Source organism: Vulpes vulpes, chromosome 13 (genome assembly GCF_048418805.1).
Source record: "Vulpes vulpes isolate BD-2025 chromosome 13, VulVul3, whole genome shotgun sequence".
NCBI classification, from domain to species: domain Eukaryota; kingdom Metazoa; phylum Chordata; class Mammalia; order Carnivora; family Canidae; genus Vulpes; species Vulpes vulpes.
Window position 1 is genome coordinate 27,635,129 of NC_132792.1, and position 23,432 is coordinate 27,658,560.

Sequence of the window (23,432 nt, forward strand, 5' to 3'; positions counted from 1 at the left end):
AAATTACAATAATATTTCCTTATTTTTTATTTTTGTTTCTAACTGAAGGCAAAGTTGCAGTAATTTATGAACATAAGACATATATTTTAAATAATTTCAGATGTATCAGATGGTTGTCTCTGTTAGTCAGGTAGACTAACTGCTATAATAATAACAAATTGTCAAAGGCTTAACAACATAAATATTGAATACTTATTGAGCACAATGAATGTTGTTGAAAGGAATATGGGCAGGTTCTGCTCCATGCAATCATTCAGAGATCCAGTCCCTTTCCATTTTGCTCATCCTCTTGTCTCCAGAAATTCCTCTTTACTTAGGCCATAAGTGGAAAAAAACAATGAAAATCATATATAGGAGGTTTCTATGAACCAATCCTAGAAGTGGCAACATCATTGACCTCTCACTGTATTGGCCAAAATTTGGTCAAACTGTCATACTGTTTAATATTAAGAAACATTGAGAAGAAAAAGGTTGTTTGGAAGAAGATGAGGAAAAAACAAAAACAAAAAACCATTGGTGATTACTGATACCATTTGTCCCAGTGGTTAAAAGATACTTCAAATATTTAGGAGAGTTGGACTAGCTTCCACTGCTCTATATGTAAGCCAGCAGTTGAAAGCTGCTGTCAGGTAAACACTTTCAGTTATAGGAACAACAGCAGTTTTAAATTTAAAATGAACCTAAAATATTGGAACACAGTATCTAATAGGAAATTTGACATAATAACAGCAGAATGAGGAATTACTACTATTGACTCAAGAGCAAAATAATTTGCGCAATGTTTGTGGATATATTCAAAGGATGGTTGCCAAAACAAACTATGATATTAATATTATTCATTTCATAGTTTAAGTACTATTATATTGAATTTGTTTTTTGTGTTAGTATAGAAAATAAATAAGTAATTACATTAGTTTCCATCAGCTTTTCACTTAAATGGAAAACTATATAGCTTATTAAATTATAAAAGAAAAGAGAGTACAACTATACTCACTTGAGTGGTTAAAAACCTATTTTGTTATGTTGCAGAGAAATGTTAATGAGATCAATACAGATGCACATCTTAATTTTTATACTTTATTTTTTAGTGTATCTACATATTTTATTTTTAATGCCTTTAATTTTTGAATAGGTAATACACATGGTTCAAAACACATTCTTTTAAAAAAATTAAAAGAAGATAATATACAGTAAAAAGTCTTGATAATATCTTGTCTGTTAATCACCTTGTTCCAAACTCTAACCCAAACCCATAAACACTTTCTTAAAGTTTCTTATCAATCTTTTCATAGATTCTCTTTGCAAATATAAGCATATATGCTTAATTTTTCACCTTTTTCTCATATGTGATTTTGTATAAAAAGCATTCTATTCTGCACCTTGTTTGTTTTCATTGAACAACATATCTTGGCAATTTTTCTACATCAGTGTAAAGAGTACTTCCTAATTTTTTTCTTAAATGCTTACAGGAAATAGTTAATTAACAAGCAAGAGAAGCACATTCAAAATATTGGTTTATTTTGATGACAAATGGTTGCTCTTTAAAGACCAATGGAGGTAGGGCAAATCCATTTAGGTGAAAGGCTATTTCAAATACTCAATGGTTCACACAAAGTTTCAAAAAATGGTATTTTGAATGGTATACAGCTAAGTGTCTGTATCTACCAACAGCAATACAATGTCTTATTTATGATGACTTGCAATAAAACAAATGGTTAAAAAGGGAAAACTATATCTTAATTTTGTCTAAGTTGACTCCGCTGACAGTCCAGTAATATTTTCCCCCTAATACAATATTCCCTCTCTATATGACTCTTTCTGGGAGCCAGGCAGTTTAGATAATGAAGGTATTAGTTATAGAGAAACTGCTTGAAGTTTAAATAAACAATAACTTTTGCTTCTCTCTTAGTAGGGCTAATAGTTGTATCTAAAAAAAAGTGCAACTCTTAAGGATCCCATTTCTGGTTTCTTTATTGCCTGTAACTTTTGGAAACTAATCCCATAAGACTACAAAATTAACAAATGTCTTGAGATCTATCCATGAAACAAGCACCTCTTATTTCAATCTCTCATTTATTAGTGTACAACTCAATCTTAAAAAAATAAAACAAACAAAAAACCTGGCTTGGACTCCAAAGAATTTTCTACTGGTCTTTTAAAAAGGGAACTATTTCTTTTAACTTTATGCTTCCCCCATTCCCCAATTTCAAAACTTATCATTTAATTGTACTGGTCATAGAAATTTCCAAGATGAAATTTTACATCCTGCTCCCATAGTTTCTGGTTATCAGAATTCCTTTATTGAAGGTGTTCAGGCTGCTGGTGTTGGTGTATCCCCATTCAATATTCTTTATGCTCATCTTTGCTTCTGGAGGTGTTTCCTGTACTTTATTATCTTCAGCTCCATTAATAGCTGCTGCTACAGAGAGGATTTTTGGAGCAAGACTTGGAACAATTTCCTTAGGCTTACTTGATCCAAGCTTGATGGAAATCTTTGTTTTCTGACTATGGTAAATACAGACTTGCAGACCTTTGTTAAGCTTTGTGGAGATCACAGCCTCTTAGCATGGTAATTGGAAATTTCCCCTCCATTACTCTAGTGGCTCTAGACTCCTTTCCTGGCTACCCATCCACCATTTTCCCTGCAGTGGCCTCTCCTGCAGCCGTGCCAATAACACAACCTCTTTTTTTTTTTTTTTTTTGGTAGTATATTCTACAAAAATACCAATCCCCTTTTGATAAGACATTTGAGTGTTTTTATTTTTTTAAATTATAAACTATATCATTTTATACTTATACAAATATATCTATATGATAATTCCCTCAAAGTGGGATTGCTAGTCCCATACTATAAATTACTATATTTGTAATTTTGATGGTATCAGTTCTCCATGGGCAATCCAACTGGCAGTACATGAAAGTACCTTGAATATAAGATTTTCAAATATAATTTTTCTAGTTCTTCTATTAGCATGTCCTAAAAACTTTTTTATTATAATAAGGACTCATTAGTCTGCTTTGCATCCCTGATAATCAGGCTTTGGTTCCTAATTTATTTTCCAGTAAAATGGAATAGGATTCTACAAAAAGTAGATGATATACTATTTTGGGACATAAAAAATTTAAGATGGTCTGGAATATCTGGTTACAGGAAAACAAAGATGTTGTCTAAATTTTAGGATTCTGTTAGCAGAATCAGCTTAAATGAATTCTTACTTGCCAAGTTGTGATAATTGGATTATCAGAAAAAGAAAATATTACAGTTATTTAAAGCAAAGCAAGTCTATGGAAGACATGAACCAATCATAATAATTTAAAAAATCAGAATTTTCATTCTTTTCAATAGTGAGTATCTATCGTCTTTGGCTTGAATTTATTCAGATGAAAACAGAATATATTTATTTGTGTATTTTTTTTCCTGATGGAGAGAAGCCTGTCAATGCTGCCACAGTAAGCCACTATTAATAAAGAATTTAAAGAAGTTATTCCTACAATTTGAAATACCCCTACCTAAATGACAAGGGTAGGCATGCCCTTTGTAACTAAATCTGTGAGACTTTACAAATTTTATAAATTTGTCCATATCACTGAGAATTAGCGGAGGGTAGTAAGACATCAAAAGAGATTTTAAAAATATTAAACAGTTTGATATTTCTGATAAATCAAAAGTAAAAAACAAACCAGACTCAATGACTAGATATTTTGCCATAATTTTCCTAAGTAGGAGAAAAAACATCCAAAGAAATATTGAACTCTTATTCTAAAAATATCTATGAGACTTTCTGCTAAAATTCAGTGTTTGTCACTTATAAATGGGAGATCTATTAGAAATTAACTTGATAAATTATGACAAAACATTAAGGAAGTAAGTAAAGACATTCTATGCACACATGAGAAGTTCCCAACTGCCTAACCAAATAAGGAATGCCACAATCTATAGCCAGAATACTGTGTCCTCAATGAGATTCACTGGAGAAAGATGTTCCTTTAAAGAAGGGACAACAGAAGGAATGATAGCTACTCCTCACTATCATTGTAGTGCCAAATTCCTTTCTTTTTTTTAAAAAAAGAGATTTTATTCATTTCCTTTATTTGAGAGAGAGAGAGAGAGAGAGAGAGAGAGAACATGCAAGCAAGTGACACAAGGGGCAAAGGGAGAAGGAGAGGGAAAGAGAGAGGGAGAGAATCTCAAGCAGATTCTGCATCCATGAGCATGCTCAATCTCACCACATGAGATCACAACTCCAACCAAAACCAAGAGTTGGTCACTCAATTTACTGAGCCATCTAGGCACCCCTGCAGTGTCAAATTCTAAGCCTGGATTGATATATCTCACTGTAAAAAGACAATTACCCAGACAGTGTAACAATATAATATAATGGCGAGCAGTTTGAGGGTTTTTTTTTTCTAGTTTTTTACCTTCAGTGTTACATACATATTACATATAGACAAGCGTGCAAATCATGAATGCGCACAAAGTATCACAAAATGAATGTACTACTTTAGCCATATCCCAGGTCAAAAAGTAGAGTATCATCAGCTGCCCCAAAAGCCCACTTGCCATAGATTATCAGTTTTGTTAAAGAGTATTGAAAGATAGCATATATATAGAAAAGCATACAAATCACATGTACAACTCTCTGAATTTTCACAAAGTGGAAACACTAATGTAATCAGTGTCCAGGTAAGATAGTAGAAAAGAATGAAACAAAAACAAAACGTTTCCAACATTTTCTTTTTTTTTTTTTAAAGATTTATTTATTTATTCATGAGAGAGAAAGAGAGAGAGAGAGAGGCAGAGACACAGGCAGAGGGAGAAGCAGGCTCCATGCCAGGAGCCCGACGCGGGACTTGATCCCGGGACTCCAGGATCACACCCTGGACCAAAGGCAGGTGCCAAACCACTGAGCCACCCAGGGATCCCATTTCCAACATTTTCAAAGTCTCTGCCATTATAACTTGTAACATCTCTTTCTGGACTTCGTGTACATGGAATCATAACAGCAAGCATTTCTTTATGTCTACCTTCTTTGCTTCAATGTTATGTTTGTAATATCCATGTTTTTGCATATAGCTATAATTTATTTTCATTGCTGTATAGTATGCACTTTAAAGAGAATCTGCAATTTACTTATCCTTTTTGTCATTGATGGGCATTAGGATTATTTCCCATTTGAACTATGATGAATAATACTGCTCTGGGTATTCTTTCTGGTAAGTGTTTTTGACAGCCCTATAATTAGCCCTCCAGAGTGCTCATTGATGCTTACTCTGTTAGGAGAGTGTAGCTTTAGAAGTCAGATTGGATGCAGTAGTAACCTCTCCTCTACCAAAACAAACCAAATGAACAATTTAAGAGAAGAATAATTGAATATATATAGTCACTAAAACCATGCTCTTGGCCAATAATTGCCTTGGTTGCCATTTTCCCTTCTCCATTGCTTCATTATCCCTTTTGGAATGTTTGGGATGGTAATCAGCTTTAATTTCTGAGATTAAAGAACTTTAGGAATTCACAACAAATGGATGTGGCTATATCAGAGGAATATAGGCATTAGGCATTTTCAATAAAAGGTCTTTTTTTTTTTTTATCCTAATGGCTTATCATTGTGGCGGTGATTTAAACATCTCTACATGCTAGATCTATGCTTAGATTAATTTCAAAGAGGCAGTCCCTTAAGCCATTCTCTTTTACATGGGATGGCATGTGTGACAATTAGAAACTCTGGATATATAGCACCTAAACGCTACTGAGAAAAGTATTAGCCATACCTTCTTGTTTAAAAAAATGGCTGACATCTACACAATTTGGCTTAAAAACACAGCCAACATATTAGGTCACATTCTAAAACCTGGTGATTTTAAGAATGATGATTTTACAAATTCAAATAATTTTTTTCTAGCCAATTAAGACTAGAGAACATGCTTTCATAAATAATGCTGAAGATACTATCCAGGTAAACGAAACTCAGCAATTTAAAGTATTCATGGTACCAAAATAATAGTTAAAATAATGATCTTCTAATGGTTTTAAAGATCTATTTAGTCTATACCACCAAGAAATTTAGAAAGATTTACATCAAATTAAGCAAAGTGGTTCCAGGAAAGGTATTACAATGTGAAAGCAGAATTAAAAAATATTTTAGGCTTTTATTTCTTAGATTGATCGTTGTTACAAATGTGAGTGGCAACCAGGCATTAAAGGACAGGAATGATACCTTACTGTGTTTTGCTGAACTGTTTCCTGATCATCCTCTTTCTCCACCAGATAGTGGAGAAGAGGAATCTTTTCCTGTGTTATTCACCCTTGTTTCCTTTGCATCTAGTACTGTGAGGTGAAGCATAAAAATGATGCTTCATAAATATTTATTAAATAAAGAAAGAAATGGAGAGAAAATAATAAGTATAGTTTGGGACACGGTTTATGATGTCTAGGAAAAAGGCAAGTTTGGAGCTAATACTCGTAGTTAATATTATTTAAGTCCTTACTATGTGCTGGACACTATACTAAGAGTTTTATAGGGTATTAACTCAATCCTCAAAAATAAAACGAAACAAAACATTAGGTGAATATTAGTATTATATCTAGTTTTTTTTTATATCTAGTTTTTAAGATGAGGAAATCAAAGTAACAAGAAGTTAGTTAACTTGCCTGAGTTCATAGCTGAAGTAGAAGAGGTGGATTCTGATTCAGTTGATCTGGTTTCAGAGCTCATATAGAGTCATTATTCCTTGCTACCTCCCTTGGCTAAGGTGGGACACAGAAGCTTGAGATATGTATACAAAAGACTTGAAAGTTGTATTTCAAAGAGAATTGAAATAAAGAAAATTATTTACCTGGACTGAGATGACTCTGGGAAAGCTGTACCAACTGTTATTAGGAAGCTTCGCAAGACAACTATATACACCAGAAACCAGCATCCAGTTGTCAGATATGCAAGTTGAAATTTTAGATCTAATCATGTTGCTGTTCATTTAGCTTAGGGAAGTTGACTCACTAATTCGTGAAGACTAAACTGTCAAAATCAGAATGCGAAATGACTCATTTGAAATGAGAAAGTTAATTGGAGATGGGATAACCATTCACACCAGGTTCCTAGTGAGAATAAAATAAGAACAAAGAAGTTAGTTAAAATACTTTGAAGCTGAAAGGCACTAGGATCTTCTATGTTACCTTTCAATAGGGTATACCTGCCAGATAGACCTGACGGAGCCGTGGCTCCCTTGATCTATGAAGTGGGTGCGGCCAGTTTCTGCATCCGTCACCCTTTTCCATACTTGCTCTGATTTAAGTCCTTTTGGTTAAGTCTTTCTGTTTTTTTTTTTTTTTATTCCATCTGGTTTGAGTCCTTCATTCTTTAGACTTCAGTCAAGATTTGCTAACATGATTCAGTATTTCTTCATAGCAGACGTGTTCATTTCTGGTTAAGTATGAAAAGGCAATATTGATTTTTCCACGTTATTTCCCTCTTCCTATTTCCCCTTTCCTATACAGTTCACTGACTTTCATCTGCTTCTTTTTAGTCACAGTACAGGAAATGGTATAGAAAACATGCCGTCTCTACTCGAGTCAGAGATTAAAACCCTCACTGTCCCTTTGTTCCCACCCCTTTCTTTACTTTCAGGACCCTGGCCATTTTCTGTGGTTCTTTCTTCTGCAGTCTTACCCTCAACCTCACTGACTCATAAACATGATCAAGTTTCTATCACTTAAAGAAAGAAGGAAGGAAGGAAGGAAAGCAAGCAAGCAAGCAAGCAGGTCTCAATTCCAAATTCCCTTGAAAAAAGAGCAGCGAGCTCTCCTTCAATACTATGTCCTCTTTAAATACTGCTCTGCTTCCTCTATCCACTGTCAGCCTCCTTGACTGATTGTACTCACTATCTCCACCTCCTTATTTCTGTGACTTGCCAATTCACAGCAATTTGGCTTTGGCACCCACTGCTTCAATATAAATATACTTTGGCACATATCCCTAGTGGCATTCCACTTGTCAAATTCAGTGACCTTTTTTATATTACATCTTACTTCACCTCATCAGCATTTGGCACTCATGAGCACTTCCTTTGTGAAGCTCTCATCTCTTTCCCTTTAGGATACCATTTCTCCTATCTTTCTTTCTATATTTTCTTCCTAGTTTATTTTGTATGTTCTCTCTCCTTTATCTCTTCCTCAAATATATGTGTTCCCCATGGTTCCATCATTGGCCCTTTGCTATTCATTATCTATATGTTATATGTCCACTATTATTCCCATTTTTATGGCTTCAACTGCCAATCATATCTCTAATGCAGATCTTCTTTTAGGTTCCAAATACATGTGTTCAACTGTATGGTAGACATCTCAAAAAATATCTCAAAATCAGCTTTTCAAAGCTGGATTCAATATTTCCTCAAGTATTCAATATTCCCCTTTCTCTTCTTGGTTCATGATGCCATTTGTCCAACTGAACCAGGAACCTATAAATCATTCCAAACTTTTCTTCTATCTCCCCACTCATTAAATTGATGACAACAGCCAATCCTATTAATTCTATTGCTATACTTCTTTGGTAGTTTTGCCACTCTCTCTATTAGTCATGAGCAGAGAGGAAGTCTTCTAAATTTTTGTTTTTGTCTTAGATCCTTTCAATCTTATAAAAATCTCATAAAAGAAGTTTTAATTATTTAATAGTGTGTTTTGCTCATGGATTTTGTCTATTGACATAAAACTTCTCCCCTATATTTTTTTTTTGTTGGGAATGAGTATACTCCCTCTTAGATACTCTAGAGAAAATGCTAAATAGAACCAGACAGAACTCACTATAGTCATTTCTTATTAACAAATACATTTAAGTAAGTACTTAAATATGGCTGCCAGATAAAAATACTATACATCTAGATAAATGACTTTCAGATAAACAAAAAATGTTTTATTATAAGTATGTCCCATGCAATATTGGGACACACTTATACTAAAAACCTCACTGCTGATCTGAGATTCAAATTTAACTGGGCATTAGCTTAATCTGACATCCCTAGTTTTAAGTTCTTTTTTCTCCAAATCTGTACCCTCTCGGATGCAGGGGAAAAAAAGAAACTCTGGGGACCTATAGAGCCACTAGGTAGTCATTATTGTCACAACCAAAAAATTACTGAGACTATCTCCAATTTCCACTATTTTGGGATTTATATCACTTACCCTGGGGCCTGTGAAACACCCAGCCATTATTATGACTATATCACATTTCCTCTTTCCACTGAGGTCTCTTACCAAACTTTGTGCTGGCCTAAGAATGTGCCCAGATCAAGATAGTAAAGCCTAACTACTTTTCATGCCAAAGATTTGTCATCTCGTGGAGTTAACCCTTACCTCTCAAGATCTAAGTTTCATTAGGTATCCTCCCACACATACTTTTCTTTTTCATCCACTGGATCCTAGTTCCTCTTCTCCTTAGTCCTAATTATATTTACAAACAATAAGAATTTGGGTTGTTCCCATGAACCAGACAACTCCTCAAGAAATTTGCTTAGATGTTCTTTGCCTGCAAGCCTCTTTATACAATTACCTGGTGGACAGCATACTGAGGTAATTCTAGTCAGAAATCAAAGGACATGCTTGTCTTAATCCATCCTAAGGAGCTGTTACATGAGTCATTATATATATTTCAGTCACCACAAATCCTTCCATATTCATATTTTAAGACATTAGGCAGACCTTCATGGAAACACCAAATTAGTTGGCTTTGAGGCTACATGCAGAATTCTTCCCCAAAGGCCACCTGAGTTCTCTCATGGGTGCAGAATTTTGCTTTCTGAGACTTCTATACTTGTGTTGTCTCTAAGAACCATTAAAGCCACCACCCAAAATTCTTTCCCTCTATCTTTGGAAGAGATCTTCCCTCTACATTTTCCCAAATTTTGGTGCTAGTAGATATAAGTTTTGTTGCCAGCCTTTTGTTGCCAGAATGAAATACATATTTGATTTGGTCTTGACCAATAGAACTAAAGTTTATAACTAGTCTCAAAATATTCTCTATCCCCCAGCAATGTTTTTTTTTTCCTTCTAGAAAGAACCCATATTTCTAATAAAAGTAGGCATATTTATGAAGCCAGGATTAAAAACAACTTTGGAGTCAGAACTCTGTTAAGTTTTTTTAAAACTTCTTCATTGACATAGTGGTGCCTAAGTCTGGTTCTTCAGCTGGACCAGCTAGTCCAAAAATCAGTTCTCTCAAAAATTAGAATTCCGGTTTAAGTAGTTTTCACATTGCTCTCATAACTATCATTCTGAGAGCTATCATGATCAATTCTGAGTCCACTGTTGCCACTAGTCAAAAATCTGCACCATCCTGTTGAAAATGCATCGTGGAGTCAGATATAATATACTATTGTTAATCTATATAGTAAACTAGGTTGTGTGCAGTAGAGCTCAAATTCTGAAAAATTCCCTACTTACTCCTCCCACCAAAAAAAACTGAGCTTCAAAGTTGTGACCTTTAAGAGAATTACAGCCCAATATTTATTTATGTATCTCAAACATTTACAGAATTCTAAGCCAGTGATTCATTAAAATGAATTAAAATAATTGGTAATTTTCCTCTTTTTTACAATCCTTAGATACCTTATTACTCTACCTTTTCTGAAGAATTTTCTCTTCTTGAATCATGGTCTCATATCCCCACTTGTCCTGCTTCTGACACCTTCTTGCCTATTAGAATGGAGGGTCAGAGATGAAAGCTTAACTTACATACACTCTCTTATTTCCTTATTCTCAGAATTTCCACCTTGACCTATATTTCCTTTTTTCCATCTTGGGAAATATTTCTCAGTTTCTTGGATCACGAAAAAATAAAAATGGTATAAATTTGTGGACAAAGTAAAGTTTAGAAAAGACTGAGGTAAATAAGTTGGAAGATACAACATATAAGAGAAAAATGGGTTAAAAATTCTCTAAATAATTGCTACTATTAATGTATTGATGAAAGGGCATAAAAGACGATTCAATCAATTCATTCATAATATTTCAGAATAATTTTGCAAACTAAAATAATGTAATAAAATGAACATCAGATATTGATCCATTTTGATTTCTCATTGGATAGGATTTAATAAAGACTGAAGAAAATCTCAGAAAATTCTAGATACTTGAATCATAGAATGTTGAAATAGGCAAGTCCTCATGATACTCACTATAAAACATTAGATGTAAAATGATAAGTGCCCACTCTGTGCCAGGCACTTAACAACTACTGATTATATCAGTTAATACAGTAATTCTGTTAAGGTGAGTATTATTATCCTCATTTTTCAAATAAGGAAAGAGAAACTCAAGTTACTTATCTAAGATCATACATGGACAAGTTGGCTGGGCTATTAAAGCTAGGGTTGCTTGACACCAAAGCTCTTTTTTCATTCTTCTTTACCCTGTTCTTTCTAGATTATCTCTGTCATGGTGTAGAGGAGGACATAAGCCCAAATTACTTATTATAACTAGATTCCATGGGGCACTTGGGTGGCTGAGTCGTTGAGTGCTGCTTTGGCTCAGGTTGTGATCCCAGGGTCCTGAGATGGAGTCCCGCCATCCAGCTCCCGACAGGAGGCCTGCTCCTCTCTCTGCCTATGTCTCTACCTCTCTATATGTGTCCCTCATGAATAAATAAAATCTTTAAAAAAACAAGTAACTAGATTCCACAAACAGATGAACATAAATATTAAATTATTATGCAGCTGAGATTTATTAATCATCTTAACATCAGTAAACTCAGAACAGTTCTAATTATGAACATTCTAAGCAAAATTGTTTGGAATTGTGTTAAAATGTTCAGTAGTTAAAACATTAAAATTGGAGAAAATAAGGTAGTCAAGTCATTTAAAAATATTCTGTTTCTTTTCCAGACTGAAAAAATGGTTCCTTTAGAAGAACAGTTAGCAGCTCCTGACACCGAGTGGCCACTTAATGTACTGCTCTTAATATTTTTGAGGACTACTGCCTTTTCTAGGGGGGAATAAAACCCAACAATATGAATGCATGTTGTGAGATGTATGATTTCATTTGTTGCCACTTGACTATTTATGACTTGGAGAGTTTGGTTAGAGATATTAGTGTGTAGGTATCAAGTTCTTCATATCTGTACTTTAAACATTTATTTCCAGTTTTGTTGCTGGTACTGGCATGTGTGTCAATTTCTCGAAGTGAGCCAAGTGGTTTGTATGATCCCTTTTGAGCAAGCTAATGAGCATTATAGCATGACAATTAAGAAAAATTGGCTTTAGGACCAGATGAATTAGGGTCTGTCTACTTTCTTTCACTATTACCAACTGCACTGCTGAGCCCTCTTCTAGCCACAGGTTAGCACATATCCCATAGCAGGACATACAGGACATTATTGGAGCCATCTTGGCTACGGGCTGATGCTTCCACAGCTGTGCATTGTCAGTGCCTCCACAACCACAGTTAATGCCTTTGAAACCTTCTTAGTGCCAATGAACATCCTGTTCTTGAACTACAGATTCAATGGAAGTTATGCTTTATTATCCACAAAAGCGAGAAGGATGAACTTTCTAATGCAACACTCTGCCTCATGAATACCAATGTGCTGCCTTGCACCCTAATGTCTAGCTGAGCTTTAGATGAAATGGGGTCTTGGAAGTCCGTCACCAGTCAGACCTGAAACCCAGTAGTAAATATGACTTAGCTATAAGCTGGTGTCTCTTTTATATTCTTTTTAAAAATGAGATATATATGGTATTTATTTGTTTGCTTATTTAAGCTCTGCTCCCTATGTGGGGCTTGAATTCATGACCCTAAGATCAAGAGTTGCATGCTCTACCGACTAGGCCAGCCAGGCATGCCCCCTCTTACACTCTTAATGTGTACTTTAGGTTTCAAAAATTTAATTATAGGCTGTTGTGGCAATCACACACATATTCTTTTTATTGTTTGTTTAATTTTGTTGCTTTATTTTTGTTTTTGTTGTCATTCTTCCTTTAGAACTCCCCTTCCCAAAATCTATAGTATAAGTATTCTACCAAAACATAGATTGAATAAGCAATAGATAGATGATAGATAATAGAGAAAGAGAGGGAGAATGCATACACACAAACATACATACAAAGATAAAAGAGAACATTTAACATATTAATTTGCTCAGGCATTATGCAGGTGGAGAATCCCATAATATGACATCCACAAGCTTGCAAACCAAGAAGTTCAGTAAAATAACTCAACCCAGCTCTGAAAGCCTGAGAACAAGTGACTACTGGTATAAGGCCCAGAGTTCAAAGCCCCAAGAGAAAGAAGCAGCAATGCCCTAGAGTTGGAAAAGGTGGACAGTCAGCTCAGGAAGAGACATGGTGATTTGTTCTTCCTTTGCTTTTTTTTTTTTTTTAATTGGAGTTCAATTTGCCAACATATAGCATAATACCCAGTGCTCATCCCAACAAGTGCCCCCCTCAGTGCCCATCACTCAGTCACCTCAACCCCCCATCCACCTCCCTTTCCACTACCCCTTGTTCATTTCCAAGAATTAGGTGTCTCTCATGTTTTGTCACCCTCACTGACATTTTCACTCATTTTCTCTCCTTTCCCTTTTTTTCCCTTTCATTAATTTTTATATTCCCCAAATGAATGAGACCATATAATGTTTGTCCTTCTCCGATTGACTTATTTCACTCAGCATAATACCCTCCAGTTCCATCCATGTCAAAGCAAATGGTGGGTATTTGTCGTTTCTAATGGCTCAGTAATATTCCATTGTATACATAAACCACATCTTCTTTATCCATTCATCTTTCAATGGGCACCGAGGCTCCTTCCACAGTTTGGCTATTGTGGACATTGCTGCTATAAACATTGGGGTGCAGGTGTCCTGCCATTTCACTGCATCTGTATCTTTGGGGTAAATCCCCAGCAGTGCAATTGCTGGGTCATAGAGCAGTCCTATTTTTAACTCTTTGAGGAACCTCCACACAGTTTACCAGAGTGGCTGTACCAGTTCACATTCCCACCAACAGTGCAAGAGGGTTCCCCTTTCTCCACATCCTCTCCAACATTTGTTGTTTCCTGCCTTGTTAATTTTCACCACTCTCACTGGTGGGAAGTGGTATCGCATTGTGGTTTTGATTTTTATTTCCCTGATGGCAAGTGATGCAGAACATTTTCTCATGTGCATGTTGGCCATGTCTATGTCTTCCTCTGTGAAATTTTGTTCATGTCTTTGGCCCATTTCATGATTGGATTATTTATTTCTTTGCTGTTGAGTTTAACAAATTCTTTATAGATCTTGGAAACCAGCCCTTTATCTGATACGTCATTTGCAAATATCTTCTCCCATTCCGTACGTTGTCTTTTAGTTTTGTTGACTGTTTCTTTTGCTGTGCAGAAGTTTCTTATCTTGATGAAGTCCCAATAGTTCATTTTTGCTTTTGTTTCTCTTGCCTTCACAGATGTATCTTGCAAGAAGTTGCTGTGGCCAAGTTCAAAAAGGGTGTTGCCTGTGTTCTCCTCTAGGATTTTGATGGATTCTTGTCTCACATTTAGATCTTTCATCCATTTTGAGTTTATCTTTGTGTATGGTGTAAGAGAATGGTCTAGTTTCATTCTTCTGCATATGGATATCCAATTTTCCCCGCACCATTTATTGAAGAGACTCACACATATATTCTAATGACACAAGAAGGCATGACTCTACATTTTCCTGAAGAGCTTATCAAAATGTAAGGTAAAACCCCTTACAATATTATTATGAAGCTAATATTATGAGTACAAATGGCTGTCCCAAATTATTTGACCTTCTCTCTGACAGGTGTGAGTCATGTTTGCAAATATTCTATTCAGCATTAAAGGTTCAGGAAATGCATAGATATAACTCATGTGAACATGGTTGACAAGCCTTGAGCTATAAAACCACTAGGGAGAAAAAATAAACATTTTAACTTTAAAAAATATGTCACAGATAATGTGTTATTGTATATATATTTTCCACTGACAAAAGGAAGTTTTAGTGTTATACATAGTTTTAAATGAAATTATCCTTTTATATTAATATTTTTCTCTGAAGTAAGTCAGAATTCCTCATATATTTCAGATTTTTTTTTGCTAGAACTTTTCAAAAACTTTACATAAATATATTACACATACTTTTCTGTAAAAAAAGGGGGGGGGGCTATTTCTGAGTGCTTTTTTGATTGATTAATATCATAAAAACTATCAAAATTTTATAAGTTGTAGGAAACCCAGTCAATCAATGGCAAGAGTAGCTCAAATGCATTACAACTATGAGTCATGATATTGATGTAAATGTTCTATATGAAACAGTCAGCACTGGGTTGAGTTATATTCTAATATTTTAAAAATTTTTGTTGAAAAGAGGTGACTTTGGATTATGGTAGTTTCCAGGAAAAAAATCAAATAAGTTTACTTCTCTCTCTTTCTCTCTCTCTCTCTCTCTCTCTCTCTCTCTTTTTTTCCTGAAATAAGATGCCCCATGTTAGAGAATTCTAACAAAGTAAGTAAATAAAAATTTGTTACAAAACTAGAGTCTTTTAAAGAAAAAAAAAATGCATTCATGATAGAGTATAGAAAGGGGAAAATAATAGTGGAGAAGCCTGGCAGACACCACTGTAACCAAATGATGAAGGTTAACAGCAACAGTAATGCCATACAGGTATCATGTATCCCCTGATGTTACATGAGAAAGCATTTACTTCCCCTCTGTGGCATTCTTTCCAAAAACCAAAAACCCTAGTGTAATCATGAGAAAAACTGCTGACAAACCCAAATTGAGGGACATTGTACAAAGGCCTGCCCTGTGTTCTTCAAAACTGTCAAGATTGGGGCAGCCCCGGTGGCGCAGCGGTTTAGCACCGCCTGCAGCCCAGGGCGTGATCCTGGAGACCCTGGATCGAGTCCCACATCAGGCTCTCTGTATGATGCCTGCTTCTCCCTCTGCCTGTGTCTCTGCCTCTCTCTCTCTCTGTCCCTATGAATAAATAAATAAAATCTTTAAAAAAAACCTGTCAAGATTGTGAAAGATAAGAAAAGGTTGAGAAACTGTCATAGAATAGAAGAGACTATGGAGACAGGACAACTAAATGCAATGTTATACTCTGAACTGGATCTTGGAACAGAAAGAGAACATTAATCAGAAAACTAGTGAAAGTCAAATAAATATGGAATTTAGTTAATAATAATAATAAAACCTCCCTGAGCCACACACACACACACACACACACACACACACACACACACGAAGACAATATACTTGAAGTGAGTTTTTCAATTGCAATAGGTTATACTGGATTATTCAGTCTTTAGCAAACTATTGAAGTCCTGTAGAGGATTATGACAATGTTGTTCAAACCAAAGGACTTTCTCAAAATAATATTTAGATCTTCTTTACTGCAATCCTACTCCTCTGCAACTGTCCATTTATGTCAGTGTTGGAATATAAACATTGTCAGATATTCAAGAATTCCTGGGAAGCAATAAGAAATTTTAGTCGTGCAACTGTCTGAATAGTAGAGCATTAATCCAAGACACAAGAGAAGACAGATACAATTTGGTAGGGAAAATAATGAATTTAAGTTTTGGACATGATGTATTTAAGGGACCTATGGCAGCAGTTACAGTTGTGGCCCAGGCCTTGAGGGACAGAACTGTCGGGTGACAGAGATGACAGAGGTTTAGAAGTCATCTCCAGGATGATAGTGGGTCTTCCAGGTCAAGTGAGGACAGAGAGAAGAGAAGACAAAGAAGAAAATCCCTTTCAATGTACCTATTTCTCTCATCAATGTCATAAGCACACAGTCATGAAACAACCACATTAGTTAGCTGACGTTATTTTTCCAGTCTAGATGGCTACAATAATTTCAGCCTCAAGGAAACTCTGCACAATAGTGATACCTATAGTCACATGGAGAATGTAAGCAATCTACAGATTACTAACTTTTTCAGCAAGTTACAGATATTCCAGTCTATTCTCTCACGCTTAGGCTGCAGTGTTCTGTTTGACATCTGACAGTGAAGCAGGGGTTAAAAGGCAAAAAGCCACTCACTTTCATGAATGCAAAATGCATTCATCCAGACCTTGAAGTCAACATGAGAGGGCCAAAATGAGAGAAGTTTTTCTGGTATCTATATCTGGAAGAAATCCTACTTTTGTTTGTTTTTATTGTTCGGTAGATGTCAGATTATAAATTGTTACAATTCTATGTAATATACACTCATGTTCCAATCCTAAAGAAGAAGAAAGAAGACTCTTAAAGTCACAAGTGTTTGTCCACATAGATTCCCTAGGCTTTTAAAAAATATTTTCCTGTAAATCATTGTAGATTTTTATAAGGACCTAGAGGCTTTGAACAAAACTTACTGGTGCATTTTTAAAAGTCCAGATACAGGTTTTGGTGTTTGCACTGCATTCCTTTCAATGATCTCATTTTGTTTACATCCAGCAGCTTTCCTGTAAGAGCTCTTTGAGGTGGCTCTGCATTGTCCAGCTTAGAGGCCAGAGTGATCAGTCGATTGCTAGGAAGCTGGACTTTTGCCAAAAATGTCTAGGTCGGGAATTGCTATAATTTCCCACCAGGTAGAATTTCCTGAAGGTGAATTTGATATCAGGACATAGAAGGAGTAGAGAGAAAAAGATGTGGAAGAGGAGGCACCATACCTAAGAAAACAAAAACAGTAAAACCAAAACAAAACGAAAACAAAGATTAATCCCGAAGAATAAGAAGTACAGGGAAAATCTGCAGTAGATTAGTACTTGGCAATTCCTTTAGGTTGAGCTCTCAAATCTAATAACATTTTCTGAAAAGTTGAAAAGAGCATCTAGAATAATATTGGGCATTAGGTGAAGAGAGATCTAGGAAAGTAAAATATTTAGGAGTGGTCTAATGTGATGAAACAAACTGACTTGGAAAATATTTCAGGCAGCAGTGTTTGGACTAAATGGAAGACAGAATGGCCTTAGATGGCAAAGTTGATCTTGGGAAGCTTCCTGCTGGTCCTCCCTTTAGCCAGTCACTGTTCTAGTCTTCCTGCCATGGCTCAGAATCTACCCCCCTGGGGCTCTTGTTTTCTCACAGGCTCCATAGCCATGCTGCTTCCTGCTCTCATTGCTTGTATAGTATGACCAATATCTATTGTGTGGTTACTTCCCATACTAAACTATGAACTCCTTTTATCCAGGCAACTTCCATTCCATTCCTGGAGAATTTATAAACCCTCACAGTCACCCTGGAAGGTTGCTAAAACTCTTTGATTTATTGTTTGCATGTTTACTTCTCCTCTTCTCACCAAACTGCAGGCCCCAGTAGTGCCAATATCATATCTCTCTGGTTAAGTGGCATATCCCTAGGGCCTACAGTAGTGTCTGACAAGCAGTACGTTCCCAGTAAACATTGATTAAATGAAGAATGGTCATAGAATCATTAACTCCATTTCTCACAAGATCATATGGCACCTAAGTAACAAAGAAAGATTTGAACGCAGTTCTGACTTCAGAAATCAGCTGTGTTTGGCTGCTGTGTGGATTCATGACTAAACCTACTCAATATCCTAGGCCATCAACCAATAAATCAAGTAATCAATATCAATCAATCTCACATAATACATAGGCAGAGATGGAGTTGTAACTGGCACAGCACACATTGGTATAACTTTCATATCTTTATCCTAACAACTCTCAAGACCTGAAATGCCCAGAGCATTTAGGCCCTCCTCTTAATAGCCAGTTTTTTTTTTTAATACTTGATATGTATCAGAATTATTTTAGCAATTTGAGGTATATTCCTATATAATACTACAAAATCTGAGGACAAATTACTATTATTATGAATGATGCAACTGAACACAAAGAGTTTAACTGTACTATATCCCTTGCTGAGGGGGGTATAGGTAAGATCTGAACTTGTGATGTCTTCTGATCATGCTTTTGACATGATATATTGCCTTTCTATGAACCTGACATATTGATGAGGTCAAGGGGAATAGTTAGCAAAATAGCCAGCTGTGCCTTTGCAAGGGCTAATTTTTCTTTCCAGTGCCTAAAACAATTCTGGAAACAGAAAATGCTCATTAAATATTTATAGAATTAATGGGTGAGTGAACCTGATTAGCTATTGCCTTGTAAGATCAGTAAGATAAGAGGACGGGATTCACTGGAAAAGTGGGAATTCTTGAGCTTCAAATAATACTCCAGGATAGTAAGAACTAAAGAGAGGTATGTTAGAAGATGGGTGGCTCAGCAGTCATGGAGAGGATGAAAGAAGCTCTTAAAAAAATAAATGGATTGAACAAATGAGGTCAGAAGAACTACTACAATATCCAGCTTTACTAATGGTGTCCTGTCAATGAAGTTTAATAAGTCCTTCTGACATCAGCCTGGTAGCAAAAACATCACCAGTGAATCAAGCTGGCTTTAGATCTCCAGCTCTTGACAGATGTAACAAGTGAAGCATTTGGACCATGGATCTCTTCATTCACCACTTTATGGCAGCTTCCTATCCTTTCAAAAAGTATGGTGAATATATAATTTACTGTTCACACCTGGACACGTGGTCACATATTAATTAAGCATCTCTTGAGTGTCTATGAGTCACCATGTTAGGTGTCTAATAATAGGCCACACATGAGAAGATGCGTACCTTCAATGTGGCTGTTAATTTGGAAAAAGAAAGGATTGTTGAAGGAAATATTGGGACCAATCTCAATAGAACTTGATGACTGACAAAATATAAGGTGAGAATCAATGAGTTAGGATTGACTCAAAATAATGATGGCTAAGCACTGTAAAAAGTCAAGAAAGGGGTCTGGTTGAGGGAAACGCAGTGGTGAGAAAAGATGATGGTTTCAGTTTTCAAACTATTGGATATTTGCAGATGGAGTGACATCCAGATCAAAATATCTAAATACTACTTAAAATATTATGGAGTGCTCTCCATGGAGGTGATGGATGAAAACTTGAGAAAATTCATTCCTTATTTGTGGAGTCCAGTGTCCCTTGCATTAGGCCAGAAACTGGGGATACAGAGAATGATTACATTTTTTCTCTCTAGAGGAAAGCCCTTATCAACCCAACTGGTGGTAGAAAATGACCAAGAAAAAAATTATGGCACAGTGAAGAAATTAGTATTCAATGCTTAATTAAAAAAGAAGAAAAGAGGAAGTTTTAGAGAAGTAATGAATGAAATGGTTATCAAGGATGGAAATAAATATGTTAAGACAAATGTGCCAGAGTGGAGGTAAATTCAGGGAAAAGATGATGGCAAAAATAAAGTGGCAACTTCATCTAGGGAACAGGAAAGACTCTGGTAATACTACACTGAGAATAAGACAATTAAAATTGTATCCACAGATCTTCTCTATTTTGTTCATTGCAGTATTCCTCGTAGTGAATATTATACAAATATATGAGTTGAATCTTTATGTATTGACCTGGAAATATAACCACAGTTTTAAATGAGAAAAGCAAAAGATAGAGTATGTCACAACCATTGCCAAATTCTTTAAAAAATGGATTGGGGGTTTGCCAGGCATTTTCCACATTCCAATGTTTTCTTCATCTGTGAAGATGGAGGCTTGCTAAATTGTCACTAAAAGAACATGAAACAGGATAGGCCATTCTACTTCCACATGGTAACTTACTTATCACATACTAGGGGAATGTAACAGAATATAGGACCTTCTCTTGTCTTCATATCTATCTTGCATTAAGTCACAAGAGATTCTTACATGCATGCTACTTAATATTAACCTCTATTACAGATTAGAAGGAAACTTATTGCTCTGTCTCCCATGAGAAAATTTGTGTTTGGCTAACAACACCATCAATTATCTGGGAATAAAGAGAGAGACAATTGTCTCAACAGAAAGAGGAAAGGTTGGATCCTTAAGTTTAATTATATCAAATCTCTTCCTGTATCCTAGACTTTGGAGGTTGGGAATAATGGATGATCCTCAAATAATTGATTATGGTTTTCAGATTCTGATCCTAAAATTTTAGTGAAAGACAACAAAAGTCCAAGAGTAGCCAAAGATCTCTTGAGGTAAAAGGCTATCATAAAGAGGACTTTTCTCTGTAAGATATTGAGTTTGTATAAAGATGTAATAGCTAGTAGAGTGCAATACTGGTACAGAAATAAGCAAGTTGACCAAAGTAGTAGAACAGGGAAATTAGAAACAGACCAACAAGCACATCTGTGGAAACGATACATGCAGAGGTAGCATTGCAGACTGAGAAAAGGAGAGCCTACTTAATAAAGAATATTGGAGAATCTTATATTCCATGAAAAGCATTGCTTTAAAAATATTTTAAATTTTACATACAATGTATGATTTAATTATTCCTTTAAAAGACAGGGCAGATAGGGATCCCTGGGTGGCTCAGCAGTTTAGCACCTGCCTTTGGCCCAGGATGTGATCCTGGAGTCCCAGGATCGAGTCCCACATTAGGCTCCCTGCATAGAGCCTGCTTCTCCCTCTGCCTGTGTCTCTGCCTCTCTCTCTCTCTCTGTGTGTGTCTCTCATGAATAAATAAATAAAATATTAAAAAAAATAGGGCAGATAAAACTAAAATTTCTTTTAGCCACCAACCCCAGGGCCAGCATTTATGTTCCCTTTCCTTAGGCAATAATAATAGCTAATATTTGTTTAGTTTGACATGGAAATTTGGCTGGGGCACCATGAAACAAAAGGTACCACATGTCAAAGGAGGTGCTGGAGTATATGCAAAATTTATAAACAAATATCAAGAACAAGTTACCTGACATCCTTTCACTCACTTCAGTGGAACAAAAGTATTAAGAGTTAGAAATCAGAATGGGGAGGTTTATTTGGAGAATGCTGCATATTGAGTCCTAAGGAAGAGGGCTGAAGGACACTGTCCACTGAAGCCCAATAAAAGGGATTTGAGAAGCTCAATATGTGTCACATGTACCACAAAGACCAGAGTGGATGGAGACCTGTGTCACACCTGGGAAATCCAATGGCAGTGGCCAACTAGCTGCTTTGACAATGTATGGAAAAGAGGTGGCTGCTGTGGGACTACACAGGGCTTCCAGAATTTTCCAGGGTAAGAAATATGTGTTTCTCAAGAACCCAAATTGTACCACATGTAAGACAGAGCTCTTTTGAAGTCACTGTCTTAGTTCGTATCAGGAGAAACAGACCTTGTAGACAGAAGCAAGTAGTTTCTTTGGGCTGAAGAAAGAGTAAGCAATCAGCAAGAATAGGGATGCTTTTGTTCTCATCAAGGGCATTCTTTTAGGAATTTTCCAGCAAGGATGTTTTCCAGAGAACACACCTAAGTACCAACAAGAAAAATATTCAGCTTTGAACATCTATCAAGTCCAGTCTGCTGGACTTGATACTGGGCCGCCATGACAGTACTGTCCAAGTAGGAACTTCTCTGCACCTTATATATCTTTTCTCTTCCTTACTGCTTTTAGCAAGAAAGGATTAAAGTAGAAGGTTAGGTGAAGAAAGTAATTAAAAAATTGACCAAGTTACTTCCTCAACCACAGGCTTCCTTCCTGTCATAGAAATGAACTGAGAGAGGCGAGAGGGGAAGTATTTTGGCTTTAGAGCAAGACTGAAGATTTGACTATGACATGGACTAACCATGTTGCATATTAACCTAAGATTGTATTTTATGATTAAAGAACTGTTTGTGTTACCTAAAAGTTAGCAGAAAGATCATGATTTACATCCAGGGACAAAGAAAATCTAGACCCACTGAGTAAATATAAGAGTATAGCAGGAGAAACAATGAGTACAGCTGTATGACTACATCCCACAGGTGATGCTATTAAATGTAATGATTTGAACTCATTTAATCCTAAAAACAATCTTACAGGAGAGATCGCATTATTATCCTCACTCAACAGCAGAGGAGTCAGACTCATAGAAAGGTTAAATAATTTATCCAAGTCAACCCACACAGTAAACCATGGAGCAGAATTCCTTTTGTTACTCTTACAACAGGACATGGAAGTAGCTTCAGGATAGACAGAGTAGAAAGTTTAGAAAGTATGTGATAAAGGTTTATTTCTTCTTTCAGGGGAAGGTGGTGACTTAGGAGTAGAAAGATGAGAGTCACCTCAGTGTGGAAGAACAGGATACTCCCACTTCTTGTTTCCTATAAGGTCAAGTAAGGCACAAAGGGGATTACTGTTTCCTTGGGGTCAGAATTAGCCAAAAACACAAGAGAAGGTATATATGCAAGGTTCTCTTTCTGGGCTTTCTTATTCGTTCTGTCAAATTATTTGCCTATTCCTACATTATGCTGTGCCTTTAATTACCACAGTGTTAGAATATGTTTCCTGATCAGGTGGGGCTATTTCAGTCTCTGATCTTTTTCTAACTTGGTATGGTTGTTGTTATACATTTACAGTTCCATATTAATTTTAGAATTAAGTTGCAATGATCCATGAAAAATCCTGGTGGATTCTACCTA